This window comes from Pantherophis guttatus, chromosome 7 (genome assembly GCF_059756535.1).
Source record: "Pantherophis guttatus breed Tessera chromosome 7, ASM5975653v1, whole genome shotgun sequence".
In the NCBI taxonomy this organism is placed as follows: domain Eukaryota; kingdom Metazoa; phylum Chordata; class Lepidosauria; order Squamata; family Colubridae; genus Pantherophis; species Pantherophis guttatus.
This window is the reverse complement of record NC_142069.1, coordinates 78,210,770-78,231,678: the sequence shown is the minus strand read 5'-3', so window position 1 is coordinate 78,231,678 and position 20,909 is coordinate 78,210,770. Positions and strand designations below refer to the sequence as shown.

Here is a 20,909-nt window from a genome sequence, read left to right as displayed (position 1 = left end):
AAGTAATATGTTTATAAATATTCATTCACGTACGTGGTAGAAATATGAGAACAGAAATGAAAGCAAACATACGTGGTATTTACAATAACGAAACTTTGAGTGTATTTCTGGTTGTTTCTCGCTGTTCCTGCTCAACTATGTCTCACTGCTGACATTGCATTGCTTTGTTATTGAATTAAGAAATGGTTGTCCTGACTCTTATGAAACAGAAAATGAAGTAATTGCAGGTGCAAAGAAATTGCTTACAAATCTTTGCAGCTTGTTATGATTGTTTCCAGGGATGGGCTTCAAAAATTTTAGCAAGGGGTTCTCTGCCCAGTTGCTCCTGCACCATGGTGTGTGTGGGGGGGCATTTTTACCCTCCCCAGGATCCGGAGGCTTTCCTCGAGCCTCCGGGAGGGTGAAAACAGCCTCCCCAGGCTCCTGAGGCCCTCTGGAGGCAGGAAACGGGCCCGTTTCTGGCCTTCCTGAACTTCCGGTAGGCCTGTTTTTCACCCTTCCCGAGCCATACACACCCTGTATTTACCTGCATCCAAAATGGGCTGCATAGCGATTTCTGGGAGGGGAGGGGAGGGGCAGGCAGGTGAGTGGGGCCACCCAGGAGTGGGATTTGGGGGTTCTCCAAATTGCACAGAATCTTAGATAGAGGTTCTCCTGAACTCCTGCGAACCCCCAGCAGCCCACCCTTGATTGTTTCCCACAGTGAAGATTCCTGCTCAGGATAGTGGAATAGACCAGGGGTCTTCAACCTTGGCAACTTTATCTCAGGGGCTGCCACAAAGAAGAGGCAGTCAAGCTATTCTCCAAAGCACCTGAGGGTAGAACAAGAAGCAATGGGTGGAAACTAATCAAGGAGAGAAGCAATTTAGAACCAAGGAGAAATTTCCTGACAGAACAATTAATAAGTGGAACAACTTGCCTCCAGAAGTTGTGAATGCCCCAACACTGGAAATTTTTAAGAAGATGTTGGATAACCATTTGTCTGAAGTGGTGTAGGGTTTCCTGCCTGGGCAGGGGGTTGGACTAGAAGACCTCCAAGATCCCTTCCAACTCTGTTATTCTATAAATTCTGAATTTTATTCTAGAAGATGAAGATCTCGATGAGGGTTTTTTTTCTTCTTCAACTTCCCTTCAATTTCTTTACCTTTCTGTGTAATAGCTTTACAGTATATCTAGAAACTGGGACTGAGTTTTTAAATTGGTTATATGTAAGCCACTTAAAAAGCCATCGAAGAAAGGATGAAAAAAACTTGATAGAAATGGGAACGATCAAATGGCACCATTCGGTGGTTTTCAAAAGAAGCAGAAGATGAATGAAGAATCTCTAAGCTGCATTAACAAAAGAATGAATCCTGAGTTGGCTGTGGCAAGACACCTCCGTTTTTTACTGAGAAGACAGCTACTCCAGGGAATTTAAAAGAAGGTAGAAGTGAGTAATCTCATAACAAATACATTGTGAAGATAACATCCACTGGAGTTCATTTTAGCAACAACAACAAAAAAACAAAAATCAGGATTTCTATTATGGGCGAGAGCTTTTTAACTTCAGATTCCCAGGGTTTTGTCTGCCTCCACTTTTCAAGTTATTTCTCTGGAGTTATAACCAAGGATTTTGCTTCCCAGGGAGGCAGTTGGATTTAAAAAAGGAACCAGCTAGCTTGCTGTGTCTATTGTCCAGAACTAAACAGACAACTATATCGAAGTATCTCTTGGTGACCCTCATCAATGAGAATACTTAATGCTATTATGCAAATGCTTTCTTTGGCTAAACGAGGAGTAGCAGGGAGCAGTTTTAAAAGTTTTCAGTTCTCACCTTAAAAAGGTGTTCAGGCTGAATTAAAAAGGGAAACCAGCTAAGCCAATACAACTTGGAATCTACTCTGTTTGGAAAGTCAGATTTTTAAAGCAGATTTGTTACATACATTTATTTATGCAGGAGTATTTGTGTGCATACCATGATACACATGACATGATATATGGTGTTCAGGATATGAATGCCACTGTGGTGTTTGGTTAAGGCACTGGTTTAGGGACAAGGAGAGCAGAAGCTGGCTAAGTGACTTTGGGACATTCAATCCCTCTCAGCCCTAGACACAGAGATATCCAATAACCTACACTAGTCCAGTAAGATGAAGAAAGATTAGGAGACCGGAGGCTAAAATCTTCCCCCTTTTTAAATGTGGAAATTTTAAATTTTTAAATTTTAAATTCGTCTTTTTATAGGGGTATGGGTAAGGCATTTTAAATTGGGGAGCCATTTTAGATTAAATTCTGTTTTAAACGTATTTTAATTGTTTATATTGTATGTTTTTAACTTTGGCTGTGCACCGCCCCGAGTCCTTCGGGAGAGGGGGCGGTATAAAAATCTAATAAATAAATAAAAATAAATAAATAAATAAAACTTATGAAGAACAGTTGCAGGAACTGGGTATGTCTAGTTTAATGAAAAGAAGGACTAGGGAAGACATGATAGCAGTGTTCCAATATCTCAGGGACTGCCACAAAGAAGAGGGAGTGAAGCTATTCTCCAAAGCACCTGAGGGTAGAACAAGAAGCAATGAGTGGAAACTAATTAAGGAGAGAAGCGACTTAGAACTAAGGAGAAATTTCCTGACAGTTAGAACAATTAATCTGTGGCACAACTAGCCTCCAGAAGTTGTGACTGCTCCAACACTGGAAGTTTTTAAGGAGATGTTGGATAACCATTTGTCTGAAGTGGTGTAGGGTTTCCTGCCTAAGCAGGGGGTTGGACTAGAAGACCTCCAAGGTCCCTTCCAACTCTGTTATTCTATATACCATTCCACAATGAATGGATTTTGATTGATTTCATATATTCTTCATTTATTTATTTTATTTTATTTATTTATTTAGTTGGTCAAACATGCACAAGATAACAGGGATAAGTATAAGCATAGACATGAACACAGGAAATGAGTACAAATAAATAGGGACAGTAGGACAGGGGCGGTAGGCACGCTGGTGCGCTTATGCACGCCCCTTACAGACCTCTTAGGAATGGGGTGAAGTCCACGGTAGACAGTTTAAGGTTGAAGCTGTGGGGGTTTGAGGATGTAATAACAGAGTCAGATAGTGCATTCCAGGCATTGACCACTCTGTTGCTGAAGTCGTATTTTCTGCAATCGAGTTTGGAGCAGATTACCTTGAGTTTGTATTTACTGTTTGCCAGTGTATTATTGCGGTTGAAGCTGAAGTAGTCATTGACAGGTAGGACGTTGTAGCAGATAATTTTGTATACTGTGCTTAGGTCAGACTGTAGGCGGCGTAATTCAGTTTAGCGCCTTATTTGTGTGATGGTGTACGGGAATATAAGACAATCAGAATAACTGCAGTCTACTCTGATAAGAGGCAGTTCTGAAAAGCAAGGGAAGTGTTTCAGAAGGGAACACCCTCCTTAGTTTTCTGGAGAGAAATAGAAGGGGAGAAATCCTTTCAATTTGTCAAGATTCTGTTTAACTTTACAATAAATATTATGCTTATATTTCTGGTTGTGCTTTTTGTCCTGACTATATTGAAGGACTAATATTTAGCACTATTTGCAATTTTATGACCAATCTTTTCATTTATGATCTTTGCAGGTCTGTAAAGCAAAGGAAAGCTGAAGTAAGATGATAAGCACAGTTGCAATTTCATTTGCGGTAGCAACTGCTTCACTTAATAACCAAGTTGTCTGTCCCAATTGTGGTTACTAAATGAGCAAAATGTACATATCCTGTTTCTCCCAAAATAAGACATCCCCTGATAATAAGCCCAATCAGGCTTTTGAGCTCATGGCAATAAGGCCAAGCGCTTATTACAGGGTTCAAAAAAATATAAGACAGGGTCTTATTTTCAGGGAAACACAGTATATGTTTGCATGTTGGCAAAATAAATCTGCTCAGCTAATCTGTGTTTCATTGCAGTGGTCAGCTTTTTTAGATTCTAACATAGTTTTTAATTGCAGCAGTTTTGAAAAAAGAGAGAGATTCATTCCTTATCCACATTTTTAGGAAAAGATAGAGAGAAAGAGGGGGGGGGGAAGAGAGAATATGTTTAAGAAGCTTTAAATTCTGACACATGGACAATGCGAAGTTTATTTTGTGAGTGAAATCATTTCCAACAATAAAATGTGTTTAATTTATGCCTCAATCTTCCCCCTTTCAGAGAAGCCAAAGAATCCTTTGGAAAAGATAAGGCGGCTATTAAAGGAGAACATTTAATTCATTATCTTCCATTTGTAAGCCTCTGGTGCTTTTGCACGGCGGCATTTTTCTCCCTTCCATCTGGATGCAGCTAACAAGAAGCCATATGGTTTCTAGTCTGGCATCACTCTTTTTCTAGTCCTCCCAGAAAGGCATTGGTTGAGACTGAAGCACAAGATGGCCTCCTCCTGGGAACATCAAAAGAAGAAAAAAAAAAGCCTTCCTGACCTTGATGTATCTTCTCATGTCCACCTGCTTACACTCAGGATTTAAGATGAGGCAGCAGGAGCATGCATTTGCAGTACAAATAAAGGTGAGTGGTGAAGAAAATATGTCATCCATTAAATCAGGGGTCTCCAACGTTGGCAACTTTAAGCCCGGCGGACTTCAACTCCCAGAATTCCCCAGACAGCAAAGCCACACCACGCCCACCAAGCCACACCCACAGAACTGGTATTAAAAAAATTTGGATTTCACCACTGGGTCACACCAATAATAGTTCTATTCAGACATCAGAAATGTGGGATGCTCATGATGGGAGCATTGTAACTGATCCTTATTTATTTCCAATGTTGCTGCAATGATGCCTATATTCCTGCAAACATTTGTGTTTTTAGGTTGATGGAGATTCTCAGTCATTCAGCTTATGGTTGCCTTTCAAAAGACAATTGGATTTTCTTGTTTTATTCTCCTTGAAGATGTTTCGCTTCTCATCCAAAAAGCTTGTAGGATGAAAAGCGAAACGTCTTCAAGGAAAAAATTAAAAAAGTCCAGTTGCCTTTTGAAAAGCACCTTTGGGACATTCGTGCTTTTAACACAAACATTTATACAGGGGAAACCATCTGGGTCAGTGATGGTTTCAAATTTTTTTACTACCGGTTCTGTGGGCGTGGCTTGGTGGCCGTGGCAAGGCTTGGTGGGTGTGGCTTGGTGGGCATGGCAGGAGAAAGTTACTGCAAAATCCCCATTTCCTCCCGATCAGCTGGGACCTGGGAGGCAGAGAATAGATGGGGGTGGGGCCAGTCAGAATTTTTACTACCGGTTCTCCGAACTACTCAAAATTTCCGCTACCGGTTCTCCAGAACTGGTCAGAACCTGCTGAAATCCACCACTGGTACACATGCAATCAATTGCCCAATTAAGTTACCCCATTCAGAAAATTAACGGATTTCCATCAGTGTGCACTAGCTATTCTCTCCCACACACACTGTAACATACAGTTACTCACAGGAAAACAGAGAAGTACACACATACAAAGACTGACAAATATTCATCCCTACTCCTTCCAGAAATAACACACGAAAGCAAAAAAGCAAGCATATAGTTTTGGCCTTTAGAATTCTTTCCAGCTTTATTCCGGATTATGTGACAAAGAGGGAGGCAATTTAGAAAGAAGTATAGTAGCTAACAGCATTCTAACCTACGTCATGCTGGCTGGGGGATTCTGGAGTTGAAGTCCATACTTCCAAATGAAAAACACAGATTTTATTTATTTATTTATTTATTTATTTATTTATTTATTTATTTATTTATTTATTTATTTATTTATTATTATTTATTATTTATTTATTTATTTATTTATTTATTTATTTATTTATTTATTTATTTATTTATTTATTTATTTATTTTATTTCTATACCGCCCTTCTCCCGAAGGACTCAGGGCGGTGTACAGCCTGATTAAAAGCACAAAGACAGACAAAATTTAAAAATAATTAAAATTATTAAATGATAGGCTCAATTTAAAACCCCAAATTTAAAATCCCATTTTTAAAAAACCCAATTAAAATCTTTACCTTGATAGCCCAGCCTGGCGGAACAACAAGGTTTTGAGGGCACAGCGAAATACACGGAGATCAGAGATTTTCTGGGGGCAGCTCATTCCAAAGGGCAGGGGCTCCCACAGAGAAGGCCCTCCCCCTGGATGTCGCCAGCCGACATAATTTGGCCGATGGCACCCTGAGGAGACCCTCTCTGTGGGAGCGGACTGGCGGTGGGAGGCTACTGGTGGCTGAAGACGGTCTTCTAATCCATTTTTCAAACTCATTTTTTATATTACGGGTTGTACCTCCTAATAGCAAAGTTGTTTTCACCCTATATACCGGTTTCAAATGCATAGGTGGACAGAGTTTTTTCTTCAGTGTGAAACATTCTGTTGAGTTAGAAAAAATCAAAACGGGATGGAGACCATAAAAAGAATGGACAACTGCTTTACACAGGGAAAGAGGAGCAAATTTGGATGGCAAGGGTGCAAAAAGAGGAGGGGACCGAGCAGAACAGGAATGGGAAGAAAAGAAAAGGATTATTTTCACCAGAGGTCATTGCCTCACAATTAGGATCCCAAGTGTGGGCAGGTAGGGTCCTGCACTGCCATGTTTTGGAGCCTGGCCTTGAGGCCATGATAGGAATAAATCAGTGGTGGGTTTCAAAATTTTTTACTACTGGTTCTATGGGTATGGCTTGGTGGGCGTGGCATGGCATAGCATGGCTTGGTGGGCGTGGCAGGGGAAGGATACTGTAAAATCTCCATTCCCTCCCCACTCCAGGGGAAGGTTATTGCAAAATCCCCATTTCCTCCCGGTCAGCTGGGACTTGGGAGGCAGAAAATAGATGGGGGCGGGGCCAGTCAGAGGTGGTATTTACTGGTTCTCTTAACTACTCAAAATTTCCGCTACCGGTTCTCCAGAACTGGTCAGAACCTGCTGAAGCCCACCTCTGGAATAGATTCTCTCAAGCAACCATCTTCAGAGGCATTCATCTTTTGTCTAATTCTTTCATTTTCAACGGCTTCTGCTACTACTGCTTTAGTAATCCATTATATCTACATACTGTTCAGTGGTGGAATTCAATTTTTTTTTTTACTACCGGTTCTGTGGGCGTGGCTTGGTGGGCGTGGCAGGGGAAGGAACTGCAAAATCTCCATTCCCACCCCACTCCAGGGAAAGGATACTGCAAAATCCCCATTCCCTCCCCACTCCTGGGGGAAGGATATTGCAAAATCTCCATTCCCACCCCATTCTGGGGCCAGCCAAAGGTGGTATTTGCCGGTTCTCCAAACTACTCAAAATTCCCGCTACCAGTTCTCCAGAACCTGTCAGAACCTGCTGAATAGCACCCCTGATACTATTGCCAGACAGGATAGGATGTCAGAACGTTTGAAATGTGACTACTATTATGAGCACACAGAGCCTTCGACATTTAACAGTGGTTAATATACAAGCCATATACAGAAATATACGTGATAGGCAAATTCCTTACAAGCAATCAATCTTCTTCTTAACTCTACACGGAGAACTCAGCAATGAATACCGGACACAAGGAGAAAGGATACACCCTCTCCTGGCTGCCTTATATAACCACCTCTTAAAGTGGTAAAAACTTTTTGTGGACCCCTTTCTAGTCTACAACTGGCGATACCAATGCTGATTCATCTTCATTGCATCAGTCTTACATTGCATTAGCTGTCTGGTTGCATCAGCTTTACAGTTGGTCAGCTTTTAAATCTCAATACCTTAACATAGGAGTATTTCTTTCATTTCATAATTTCATTGCAAGAATGCCTCTTGCCTCATACAGGAATCTAGGCTTTGTTTATACGGTATATACAGCCATTCCCAGAAAACAAAACAAAATTAAGGTGGGGTAATAAAGAATATCCTGTGGAACTACAAAATGGCAGTGTCCCAATCGCTTCGGTTTTGTTTATGATAAATGGATGTTTTGTGACTGATGTAGCAGTTATATAGAGAGATAAGCCTTAGTAGCACCCACTTAGTGATAATTCTTAAGGCACAGTCTCAAATTGCCATATATGTCTTCCAAGTCCAAAGAGCTTTTTCATTTGTTGAATGTTCTGATTATAAGTGGGAGCCCCATTTGAACTGCATGGAAAGTTTTTGGGAACTGGAGGAACAGAATGTGAAATTAACACCTGAAAAGAAATGTGACAATCTTTCCAAATATAGCATCTACCGCATGAGAAATTTCTGAAGTTAATATACAGTAATTATAAACAAAATAGAAAAAAGTTAGACATGGGAGCTGTTTCTGATTATACTTAAAATATCTGGATTTGAAACTTACCCCTTTCATATATTATAGAGTTATATTGAAATGTAAATGCTAAGCTGCTATAATATTTTTAAACAAATCAGGTATTGTGTAAATGCAATCAATGACCCAATTCCTTCTAGAAATTGAATAGAAGCAGTTTCTGTTGTCTCTTAATTGAGGATTTCTTTGTCAGTATACGTATCAGTTAAATTCAATTCAATTCAATTCAATTTATCACATTTCTATGCCACCCAACTCCCAAGGGACTCTGGGCGGCTTACAACAAAAGTAATGTGACAATGAACATAGAAAATTATTAAAAAACATGATAAAAATATTTTTAAAACATCAAAAGCCCATGCACACCATTCATGGCTGGATCTCACAAGATTGCAACAGCGAGATCAACGGCCCCAGGCCTGCCGGAAAAGCTAGGTCTTCACTGCTTCCCGGAAGGCCAATAGGGTGGGGGTAGTCTGGATCTCAGGAGGTAACTGGTTCCAGAGAGCTGGGGCAGCCACAGAGAAGGCCCTCCCCTGCGGGCCCGCCAACCAGCATTGTTTAGCTGATGGGACCCGGAGGAGACCAACTCTGTGGGATCTTACCGGTCGCTGGGAGCTATGTGGTAGAAGGCGGTCTCGAAGAATCACATTGAAATAGAATCAGTTAAATAGAATCACATTGAAAAGTGAAGCTTATGTCAATATGTAATTTTTTTGTTTTGTTCTTTTTTTTGTTGTGTATCACATAGTCAACCTAAATTATTTGATCTTCTGTAAATGCAAGTAAAGAAGAATGCAACTTTGGCCTTGAGAAGGAAGTGGGGGAAGCAAAACAGCTCTGAGAAAGTACAAAGTATGTGGGGAAAACCTTGGGAGACGAGCAAAGAGATGCTATCTAGGGCAGGGCAGGGGTCTCCAAGCTTGGTAACTTTAAGACTTGTGGACTTCAACTCCCAGAGTTCTGGGAGTTGAAGTCCACAAGTCTTAAAGTTGCCAAGCTTGGAGACCCCTGGTCTAGGGCAGGGGTGTCAAACTCTCGGCCTGCGGGCCAGATGCGTCATGTGCAGGCCACCCTCACCCCACCTCCGTGAAGGGAAAAAACGTCATGATATACCATGTGATAGCAGCGTGAAATGGCAAGTTTGATACCCGTAATCTAGGGAATTGTCAGATAAGGGAAGGCATAGCTCAAAGCTATGTGAGCACAGGGGCTCAGAGGGACTCTCCTTAGTTTCTTGGGAAACAGGGAGATTTGTAGTTTTAGACTTTCAAGATTTTGTTAATGTAGCCTTACAATAAAGTAGAATTAGCATATTTGGTCATATTTCTTGTCTGGTCTACCTGGTAAGGCTGCCAGTATGAAAAAAGTATGAAATACAACAACAAAAAAAAGTAGCATTTTTGGTGTCTGCTTCTTATCTTGCTTCATTTTGAAAGTCTGACAGCAGCCATTCTTATGTTTGCATTCTTAGATTATTCTCTGCATTCCCCTGAAACAGGAAAAAAGAACAGGTATCCATCAAAGAAAACTCCACAGCAAAATGACTGGGTCATGCTACAACAGGAAATCCAAAACAAAAGAATGGTAACTTTAGAATATTTGAAGTCTGCGATACGCTATGTTCTTCTTTTGTTTTCAACTTCCAGACTAACGGATCAAAAGACTTTTTTTTACAAACTATGTTCTGGACTTGGTTGATGTGGAGGCATTTTTTCACAGACAAGTCTACTTGCAAGGAGAGCATTTATTTTAAATCACTCTACATTTGTTTCAAATGAAAAATATTCAGTTCGCTGGCTAAGAAATAACCATATTCTGTGGAAAGATACGCATTTGTCCAGTCACTTGAGTGTTGTACTTTAGTCTCAGGAATTCCACCAGTAAGGGATTTTGAACTTTTTTTTAATTGCAACCAGGAAGAAAACTGCAAAGCTTCTCAAGAAACATAGGAAGAAGCCGTCTGTCTAAATGTTGCATCACTAAAATACTTGTGAGTAAAATAGTTGCAAATCACTTAGTTGTGGAATTCCAATGGCAGGATTGTGGGGAAAAGACAACATTGATACATTTTGGTAAGGACAGATTTCGGCAAACTGGTTCTTCCTAATCATGTGCCATGATTCATTCCCCAGGCAGTTCCGATCCAAACTTTTAAGGAGAGGCTGCTTCCTTGTGAGTAGCCTCGCTGACCTCCTCTGTGCTTCTCTTCATTCCGCTTTTCGCATCCGCAGATCAGGCAGGGGTAGCAACAGGATGGGCTGCTGGGGGTTTGCAGGGGTTCGGGAGAACCTCTAGCTAAGATTCTGTGCAGTTCAGAGAACCCCCAAATCCCACTCCTGGCTGGCCCCTCCCACCCCACCCCACCCTGCCCCTCCCCTCCCAGGAGTCCCCATGTGGCCCATTTTGGATGCAGGTAAGTGCAGGGTGCATGTGGAGGCTCAGGGAGGGTGAAAAATGGGTCTACCAGAAGTTCAGGAAAGCCAGAAACGGGCCCATTTCCAGCCTCCAGAGGGCCTCCAGAGCCTGGAGAGGCCATTTCTGCCCTGGAGGCTCGCAGGTGGAGGGTAAAAACACCCCACCTCCCATCCATGGTACAGGAAGCCGACTAGGCCATGCCCACCATGGCCACCTCTGGGTGGTAGCTGTTCCTTATCTTTAACCTGCAGCAGCTGTGTCTCCCCTTCTTTTGTTTGCATAGATAGGTGTCCATCTGATTGCTCAATTCCCTTGATGCTCAATGGTCCTGGGATTGAGTCTTCATCAGCCACTGGACTCTCTGGGTGCTCCTGGAGACTCATGGTACTCCTGCCTGATAGCCCCGATTCTGGCTTATCCTCTTTGTTTGATCTGGCGACCATCTAAGGCATCTCACCTTTATAATTTATGATTGAGATATTTAAAAAGACATTTTTTCTGTCTCTGTATCTTTGCATACAGTACTGTCTTCAAAGGCCCCCTTTCCAGGCCCCCATCATTTGAAGTTATTATTGTTTTGGATTTTTAAAATTGATTTTAACTTCTCATGGGAAGTCCAGAGAATTTCTTGGTGAATTATCATTCAAATTATTAAAACAATCATGCAGTGACTAAAAAAAAAAAAAATCACCAGGGCTTCACTGCTGAAATATTTTGCTATGCAGCAGGATAATGAATGCAAATCACCAGATGCTCTGAAATTAGGAAATTCCCTTTTTTTTTTCAAGATAACCGCAGGCTAGATAACGGTCTACTGTGTGATCTTTGGCTGTTATGCAATAGATCAGTTAAAGAGTTTTTGATAGCTAAATCAAAACAATATTTTTCTCTTGTCCTCAATTATACTTTTGAGATGAACAGAATTTGGCATAATTAGCAATTTGTATGGAAGGACCATGCATTCAGTATTCCGACTAGACAACCCATGATTGATCAGGTAATTATTGCCCTGATATTTCTTTACCTAACAGAAAGACCTTGGGTGGCAAAAATAATAATAATTGGGAGCAATGTCCAACTTCCTGTCAGTTTCGCCACTATTTCCTTGTGGGAAACAGTGCATTGGAAAACTACCTTATTTATTTATTTATTTATTTTATTTATTGGAATTTGTCAAACAAAAAGGAGCCTGAGTGGCGCAGCAGACTAATGCTACTGTTAAAAGGTAGTATTTAGCTTCCAGCTGCCTGCAATTACTGCAAGTTCAATTCTCACCAGGCTCAAGGTTGACTCAGCCTTCCATCCTTTCTAAGGTAGGTAAAATGAGGACCTGGTTTGTGGGGGCAATAATAAATATACAAAATATACAAAAGTATGAAGGCTATTGCTTAACGCCTTGTAAGCCGCCCTGAGTCTCCGGAGAAGGGCGGCATATAAATCAAAACAAACAAACAAACAAACAAACAAACAAACAAACAAATAAATAAATAAATAAATAAATAAATGAGAACAAGAATAAGAGAATAAAAATACAATGACAGGGACAATAGGCACGTTAGTGCACTTATGCACGCCCCCTCTACTGACCACTTAAGTATGAAGTAAGGTCCACAGAAGTCAATTTGTGACTGAGACAACTGTGAAAATTTGTAGCTGAGACAACTGAATCAGGTAGGGCATTCCAGGCTTTGACAACTCTATTACAGAAATCATATTTTTTACAATCAAGTTTAGAATGATTTACATTGAGTTTAAAGCAGTTGTTAGCGCGCATATTATTGCGATTAAAACAAAAAAAGTCATTTACAGGTAAAACATTACTACGTATAATTTTGTATGCAATACCTAGGTCTGACTGCAAGCGATGCAGTTCTAAGTTATCGAAACGAAGAATTTCGAGCCTAGGGAATTCTATGCTACTAGGAAGAGAGCAAGACTTTTCTCCTGAAGTACTTCTGAACCCGCTCAATTGTACTGATGTCACATATATGGTGGGGATTCCAAACAGTTGAACAATATTCTAAAATTGGTCTAGCGTAAGTTTTATAAGCTCTAATTAGCAATACAATGTTTCCAGAAAAAAAAAAATTGCACAAAATTAAGTTTACAACTCTTAATGCGTTTTTAGCAATGCTGTTACAGTGAGCTTTGGAGCATAAATCGTCAGAGATAAGTAACACCTAGGCAGCAGTGAAATCCGGCCGGATCTATCCGGCCTGCGTGAACCGGTAGCGCCAGTGGCGGGAGGCTCCACCCACCCACCATGATGTCATTACATCCCATTTTTGACCCTCTGCGCATGTGCAGAAGAGGCACATGCACACTCCTGTTCCCGAATTGGTAGCAAAGGTAAGTGGATTTCACCGCTGCACCTAGGTTCTTAACAAAGTGAGGGTCATCTGCTAGATCAATGCCACCTTATACTTCTGATTACATTTACCAATAAGTAAGACAGAGCATTTATTAATCAAAATCTGAAGTTGCCAGGGGTGGGTACTACTTACCTTTACTACCAGTTCGTAACAGGGCCGCTCCCGCGCGCTCTTCTGCACAAGCGCAGAAGTTTCTGTGCATGCGCAGAAGCATTTTGATGATGTCAGAGTCAGTGGGTGGAGCCTCCCACCGGTTTTACTACCGGTTCTATAGAACTGGTGCGAACTGGGGGCAACCCACCACTGGAAGTTGCCAAATAGATTCCCTTCCCTTCGCTTCCCTTCCCTTCCCTTCCCTTCCCTTCCCTTCCCTTCCCTTCCCTTCCCTTTCCCTTCCCTTCCCTTCCCTTCCCTTTCCTTCCCTTCCTTTCCTTTCCTTTCCCTTCCCTTCCCTTTCCTTTCCTTTCCCTTCCCTTCCCTTCCCTTCCCTTCCCTTTCCTTTCCTCCCAAGACAGTATCTATCTGTGGCTAGCAAAAAAACAAATTAGCACAAACCTGAAATCTGCCTATTCCTCTATTCCTCTACTAAAGGTGTAGTTATAACACACAATATATATCCCTAGCTAGGATAAATTCCTGTAAGGTTCTGTTGGCATCAGTGACAGGAGGTTGGAGGATTTAAGATCGATTCTTGGAGCCTCAATGGTTGGAATGAATAAGCTTCAATAAAACAGTTGGGCTAGAAACCGTGAAAAATAATTATTTAAATTTCAGTGACCGAATTCTTTAAAATATTCTTCTGAAAAGATGATCAGCTTAGGAGTTATTAGGATTTCAGCCCAATTCAGCCCAGCTCTAAGAAAAATAGGCCATGATGTAGATTTTCCTCCTGAAGATGGAGAAATGCAGAACGTAACAAATTGTGCCGTGAGAGTTAGGTAACTATGCAACCATGCTTTAATGAGAAATTCTTTTATTAAACTAGGGAAGCTAAATTTCCAAATATAAAAAGAAGGTCCTTGGTTTAAAAAAAAAAAGGTAATATATGATAGTCAAAAGAAGACAACAATCTCACATGCAGTGTTCCAGATAAAATCATTATAGCAAGTATAAGCAGGGGTGCTATTCAGCAGGTTCTGGAGAATCGGTAGCAGAAATTTTGAATAGTTCAGAGAACCTGCAAATGCCACCTCTGGCTGGCCCCAGAGTGGGGTGGGAATGGAGATTTTGCAATATCCTTCCCCTGCCACGCCCACCAAGCCACACCCACCAAGCCACACCATACCCACCAAGCCACGCTCACAGAACCGGTAGTAAAAAAATTTGGATTTCACCACTGAGTATAAGTAAATGTATTTAAGAAAATTTGCTTGAAAATAATGTTGGATTTCAGGCTATAATCCAAATTCACTACAGGAAAAAGAGGGAGGAAGCTCTCATTTCTTTTCTTCTTTCTCAAAATGATCCTCACAATTTTATAACATGCAGAGGATAGTGAAAATCAGCTGCTTGGGGAAAACTGACTGTTGTTTTGACATCCAGCTAGTAAATCAGAAAATTACTAGTTCCATCAAAGTGTCATTAAAACTTTGCAACTGAATGTTAACAGTATTAACTAGGTTTCTTTTATGACTCCCTCATCACCTAACTGAGCACTAGGCACAAGACAGAACTTTGAGATACCCCACTACATACTTCCCTCCATGTAGATGTAATTGTATTACCAAGTTATGCTAAGTTAAATCCCTTTGATAGTCTTGAGATTTTAAATTTTGCAATAATGGACAACATATGTAGGGTGATGACCCGGGGCATGGCACAAGATAACACAGGGAGCTGGCAGTTCAACCCGCCCCTTTATTGCTCCAAATTTTCCCAAATGCTCCCACCTTTCTGGCAAGTCCCAGAGCAAAGTGATGACAAACCCCCACACATACCTCAAGCAGCCTCTGGCTGCAAATAGTTCAGCCCAGCCCTGTGTACAGGAATAAATCCAGCAGGGCAAATCAAGGAGTTCAGAAAGCAAAGGATCCAGTTAATTAGTCCAGAAAGCCAGAAAGAATGCAAGGACTCTTGGAAAGTCCAAATGTTGGCACTTAACACTTCAGGAATTTACTTAGCATTTGTTCCTGACAAATGCCCCTCCCTACAGCATCTCCTTAAGTCTCATTCCCCAGGTGTGCCTTGTGAAGATGGGTGAAGCACTCTTCTCCCGAGTAGCCTGCTTAGTCTGCACTGTTCTTGCCTTCTCTCCACTCTCCATGCTCTCAGATCAGGAGGGGGTGGTCCTTGCTCCTCGCCTGAGCTCTGTCTCTCATGTTCATCCTGCCCCTGTTCCTCCCTGTCTACAAGCTGTTCTGATCCTGAAAGGCCCAAGCCTGACTGGCCCTGCCCTTCCCCATTTACCTCCAAAGCCAATGAAGCTGCCCCCTCAATCTCTATCAGCTCAGGTTCCAGCTTGTCTTTCCGTGCAGATTCAGGCTCCGTCGGGGGCATGACATGAAGCTTAAAATTGAATTGTTGGGTTCTTGGTGCTCTCTGGTAATAAGAGATACCAAACTAGGTAACATCATCAGTGCAGAGGGTTGTAAACTATGGGTTTTGTTCCCAGCCAGCAAATGTTACTTCTCAATGCACTGATGATGTTACTTAGCATGATAATAAAACACCTACAAGAAGAAGACAAACTCAGAGAACACCAGGAATCTTTTGAAATTATACCTGCAGGATAAATGCACCAAAATCCAAGGGAGCTTTTATGTCAAGAAATCTCCAATACATATAATAACTTTCTCTTTTATTCAAGAATTGCGTTGCGAATTGTTGATGACAATTAGTCTGCACAGAGAGGAAAGTAGATTCATGTCAGTGTTAACAGCAATGTTATCAGGCGTTATCAAACTGTGGGTTGCAACATTGGGTCTCAGCCTGGATAGGAAGCTTTTGAAAAAAAAAGGTTGATGAAGTTTTGAGTAGGCAAAATGGGAAGGCTGTCAAAAATTATTTCAGTTTTGCCTGGGCATGCCTACAGCCGTCTTGCCTGGCAAAGCAGAAGCAAACTCTGGAACCACTCTTGAGAGATTGTCAGGCCCAAGGGCCTAGCCATATGTTGGCATCATCTGCCAACTATCCAAAAAAGAAATTATTACTTGGTTTTATTTAAGGACAATGCACAAATTCATTTTTCTTTTTTTAAAAGGGCATGATATTTCAACCTTTGGGACCCCTGGTGTTAGTCTGATGCACAGAAATTACTCCACTAACAACCTTTCGATATATTTGAACTTTTGCCAATACAAACTTCTGTCCACACCCAGAAGTCAGGAGAAGTTGGGAAAAGGCCAGCTTCTGTTGTGCTGCATACATATGCGGTGCACTGGAAACCAGTTTCCTCCTGTTCTCAAACAACCGTCTGGACCCTTAAGCTGGAGTTGCAGACAAACACAGCACAGTTCTTACCCCAAACATGCAGTAGCATTGCAGCAAAACCCGATGGTTCTAGCGAATCCTGGGCCATGGCAGGAGAAGGCAGGAAAGGGCCCACTTTCAACGTGCTTCACTGGATCACTGCCCACAAAAGGCAAGAACTACACTATGCAAACTGTTTATGCTTGTTGGACTTGCAAAAAACAAACAAACCCCAGACACGAACAGCATCTCAGTATGACAGAACGTCTATCACAGTGATGACTAACCTTTTTGCCATCGCTTGCCAAAAATGGGGGGAGCACGGGGGGGGTTGCGCGTGCACGTGCCCACACCCATAATTCTATGCACCCCCCACTGCATGCATGCATGATCCACCTACACTTCTCCCCACTTTTGGCACACAATGGCACAGTGGGCCCGGTAGGCCCATTTTTCACCCTCCCCAGGCTCCAGAGCCTTTCTAGGAGCCTGGGGAGGGTGAAAACGGCCTTCCCCACCGCCCCCCGGAGGCCCTCCAGAGGCCAGAAACGGCCTGTTTCCCGACTTCTGGTGGGCCCAGAAGGTCCGAAAATTGGCTAGCCGGCACACACATGTGCACCGGAGCTGAGCTTGCGTGCCAACCGATATGGCTCCGCGTGCCAGCTGTGGCACGTGTGCCATAGGTTCGCCATCACGGGTCTATCATAAGTAGGGATTGCCTATACATGTCTATTTAAAGGATCTATGCCAGGATCCCGACTAATGAACCCAAGCAAATCAGAACTCTAGGACTGAGGTCTTCCCCTAAGAACTTCTTTATTGGGTACATCATATCGGCATGATCAAATGGAAAACCAACTCTAAATGTTTCCCGCGGTTTCAGTATAATTACAATAGAAAATAATTCCCTCCCCAAAAGTGATACATCATGTTGGCCAATTAGGTTAATTGACGGGCTCTCCAGGAACTCCTCCCCACCTCTATCCACCACTTGGGGGATAGATGACCTTGGTTCCCACGAGAAAGTTCTGTGTTTTGACTCGCAACACATTTCATCCTCCTTTCCCACTCCTCGCTCTGTGTGGCAACTGAGGAATAGAAAAATGACTTCTGCCAGGTTCGACTCGAAGTTGACAATCTATTTATCAGCAACTAGAAATTGCCTTACAATGGGCAAATGTGCAATGGCTGCCTCTAAAGTAGATTTTATTTACTATTTGTTTTGGGGAAGCAGGGAAGGAATAAAACATAGAATGGGAGCAAAAAGTTAAACTTACCATATTAACTCTGAAAGCATGTTTCACAAATGCTTATTTATTTATCCATGCAAATCAAACTTTAAAAGTGTACTTCTTATTTGCATGGAATAAAAAGGGAAAGTGGAATGTTTTATAGTGAAACCTATTTTGCCATGCAGTCAAATAAAGAAGGATGCCTGAAGAAAGGCCTCAAGCACATTTGCTCTTTGCTCATTGTATGACCTCCTGGGTATCAATTACTTTAGGAATCAAGATAGGATGGACAGGTTTTTTTGTCCTGTTATTTGCTTCTCCCCCCACTTTCTCCTAACTTTCCTTTATAACCTCAGCAGCACTGTCGCGCCATCTGTTTTCAAATTATGCATGGATTGCGAACACCAAGCCTATGCAAATTCTCTTACAGAGGTCGGTGTACTTGCAGTCGGTGACATGATGCTCCTCTTACAATGGTCTTTCAATAATGAAACAGCATAAACAGAAATAAACAGCATGTCCAGAGATACAGTAATATGAGTGCAACCCATTCATAAGGATTATTATGATTTTTTTGAAAGCATCTTTTTCCTAGAAGATATTTACATCACTGCAGTTCTTCAGAAGTCAACTTCCAAGGGATAGGAGATTACTCTGCTATTGGAACTGACATAATTTTCAAACCTGAATGACAGACAGCATCCACAATGGGAGGGCACAATCACAAGGAGTGTCGGACATAATCAATAATACATTGATTCTGTGCTGCTTTCCAAAGAAATTTGCTCCAAGATAAAGAGATGAATAAGGGACACGGTGGCTCAGTGGCTAAGATGCTGAGCTTGTCGATCGAAAGGTCGGCTGTTCAGCATTTCGAATCCCTAGTGCCGCGTAACGGGGTGAGCTCCCATTACTTGTCCCTGCTTTTGCCAACCTAGCAGTTCGAAAGCACGTAAAAAATGCAAGTAGAAAAATAGGGACCACCTTTGGTGGGAAGGTAACAGTGTTCCGTGCGCCTTTGGCATTGAGTCATGCTGGCCACATGACCATGGTGACGTCTTCGGACAGCGCTGGCTCTTCGGCTTTGAAACGGAAATGAGCACCGCCCCCTAGAGTTGGAATCGACTAGCACATATGTGCGAGGGGAACTTTTACCTTTTTTAAAGTGATAAATAACTAGTTTTAGAAACCTGATGCTTGTACAGAACACCTTAACTCATCCTGATGCAAAATAAATAAATAAATGTTGAGACCCTAGAATAGTGATGGCTAACCTTTTTGCCATCGCGTGCCAAAAATGGGGGGAGCACGGGGGGGTTGCGCGTGCACGTGCCCACACCCATAATTCTATGCGCCCCCCCCTGCATGCACGCATGATCCACCTACACTTATCCCCACTTTTGGCACACAATGGCACAGTGGGCCCGGTAGGCCCATTTTTCGCCCTCCCCAGGCTCCAGAGCCTTTCTAGGAGCCTGGGGAGGGTGAAAACGGCCTTCCACACCGCCTCCCGGAGACCCTCCAGAGGCCGGAAATGGCCTGTTTCCCTACTTCTGGTGGGCCCAGAAGGTCCGAAAATTGTCTAGCCGGCACACACATGTGCACCGGAGCTGAGCTTGCGTGCCAACCGATATGGCTCCGCGTGCCAGCTGTGGCATGCGTGCCATAGGTTCGCCATCACGGCCCTAGAAAGTGCAGAGAAGAGCAAGAAAGATGATTAGTGGCCCAGAGGCTAAACTATATGTTGAACGGTTGCAGGAACTCTGTATGTTTAGCCCAGGGGTGTCAAACTCGATTTCATTGAGAGCCACATCAGGGTTGTGTTTGACTTTGGGAGGCTGGGATGGGCATATCCAGGGTGGGAGTGGCCAGCTCAACATCACTCATGTTGGGGGCGCCTGTGGAGGCCTGAGCACTCTGCCAGTGAAAACAGGCTCCTGAGTTCCGTTTTTGGCTGCGACGTCCTCCTGCAACCCTCTACCAGGGAAATGGAGCTCGGGAGGGCCTTGTGCGGTTCTTTGCTGTTTCCAGGCTGGTTCTTTGCTCTTTCCAGGGCAGCTCTGCGGACCAGATCTAAACACCCCACAGGCTGGATCCAGCCCCCAGGCCTTGAGTTTGACACGCCTGGTTTAGCTTAACAAAGAGAAGGATTAGGGGGGACATGATAGCTGTTTTCCAGTTCTTGAGTGGTTGTCACAGAGAAGAGGGGCTGAACTTATTCTCCAGAGCATCTCAGGGCAGGACAGGAAGCAATGGGCGGAAACTCATTAAAGAAAGATCCAACATAGAACTAACAGTTCTTACTTACAGTGAGAACAATTAACTGGTAGAATACCTTGTCTCCAGGAGTTGTGAGTGCTCATTTCTGAAGGTTTATAAGAAAAGATTGCACAGTTATTTGTCCAGGGCGGAATAAGGATGCCTGCCTTGGGCTGGGGGTTAACTAGAACAGGGGTCACCAATCTTTCGGACCTCAGGGACCACTAAATTCATAATTTTAAATCCCGCGGACCACTAATATGATCTGCATAATGACGGGCTGGGTGGGCATGACTAGGTGGTCATGTGACTGGGTGGGTATGGCCAGCTCCTTGCCTCCCCCCCCCCGTGCTCCTTAGGGCCGCAACAGGAAGCAGTTGTTGGAGCTAAGCAGCCATCACGAGAAAGAGTTGGCAAAGCAGCTCAGTTCAAATCGGATCTGACCAAAAAGGAGGCTCAGCAGAAGCACCTCACTGAGGACTATGAGCATAGGCTTTCCAAGTAGAGGGAAGACCTGCGGGAGTGCAAAACCAGGTACTGGCGCCTGGAGGCTCATCGGGCTGAGTTGGTCAGCCAGTTCCAGGCCATGATGCAGTCCCACTGGAACAAGGTCCTCCGGCTCTTCGCCACCAGCGGCACTTCCCTCCAGCCTTTGCCCAAAGCCCCACACCAGGCGGCCGAAGCAGACCCCAAGTCGGAATTTCTGCCCTCCTCCGACCCACACAAAAAGACCTCAAAGGGGGAGACTCTCTGCAGCAACACAAATGTTCATTGCACGTATCCATTCCAGGGATTGTAGTTTGAGGACCCCTGATTTAGTGCAATGTTAAAAATGCAAATAATTTTTCTGCGGACCACCAAAATTTTCTCGCGGACCACCAGTGGTCCACGGACCATCAGTTGGTGACCGCTGAACTAGAAGACCTCCAAGATCTGTTTCATGATTCTGTGATTCTAATTAACCTTCCA

The 20,909-nt window shown here is 42.9% G+C and overlaps 1 long non-coding RNA gene across 1 annotated transcript; it reads left to right on the top strand.

The window, feature by feature from the left end:
* The first annotated feature begins 4,307 nt into the window (after window positions 1–4,307).
* On the top strand, window positions 4,308–10,082 carry LOC132709696 (uncharacterized). The gene is made up of 2 exons (XR_009620690.2): window positions 4,308–4,512; window positions 9,753–10,082. It is a non-coding gene; the product is annotated as an uncharacterized LOC132709696 (long non-coding RNA).
* The last annotated feature ends 10,827 nt before the right edge of the window (window positions 10,083–20,909 follow it).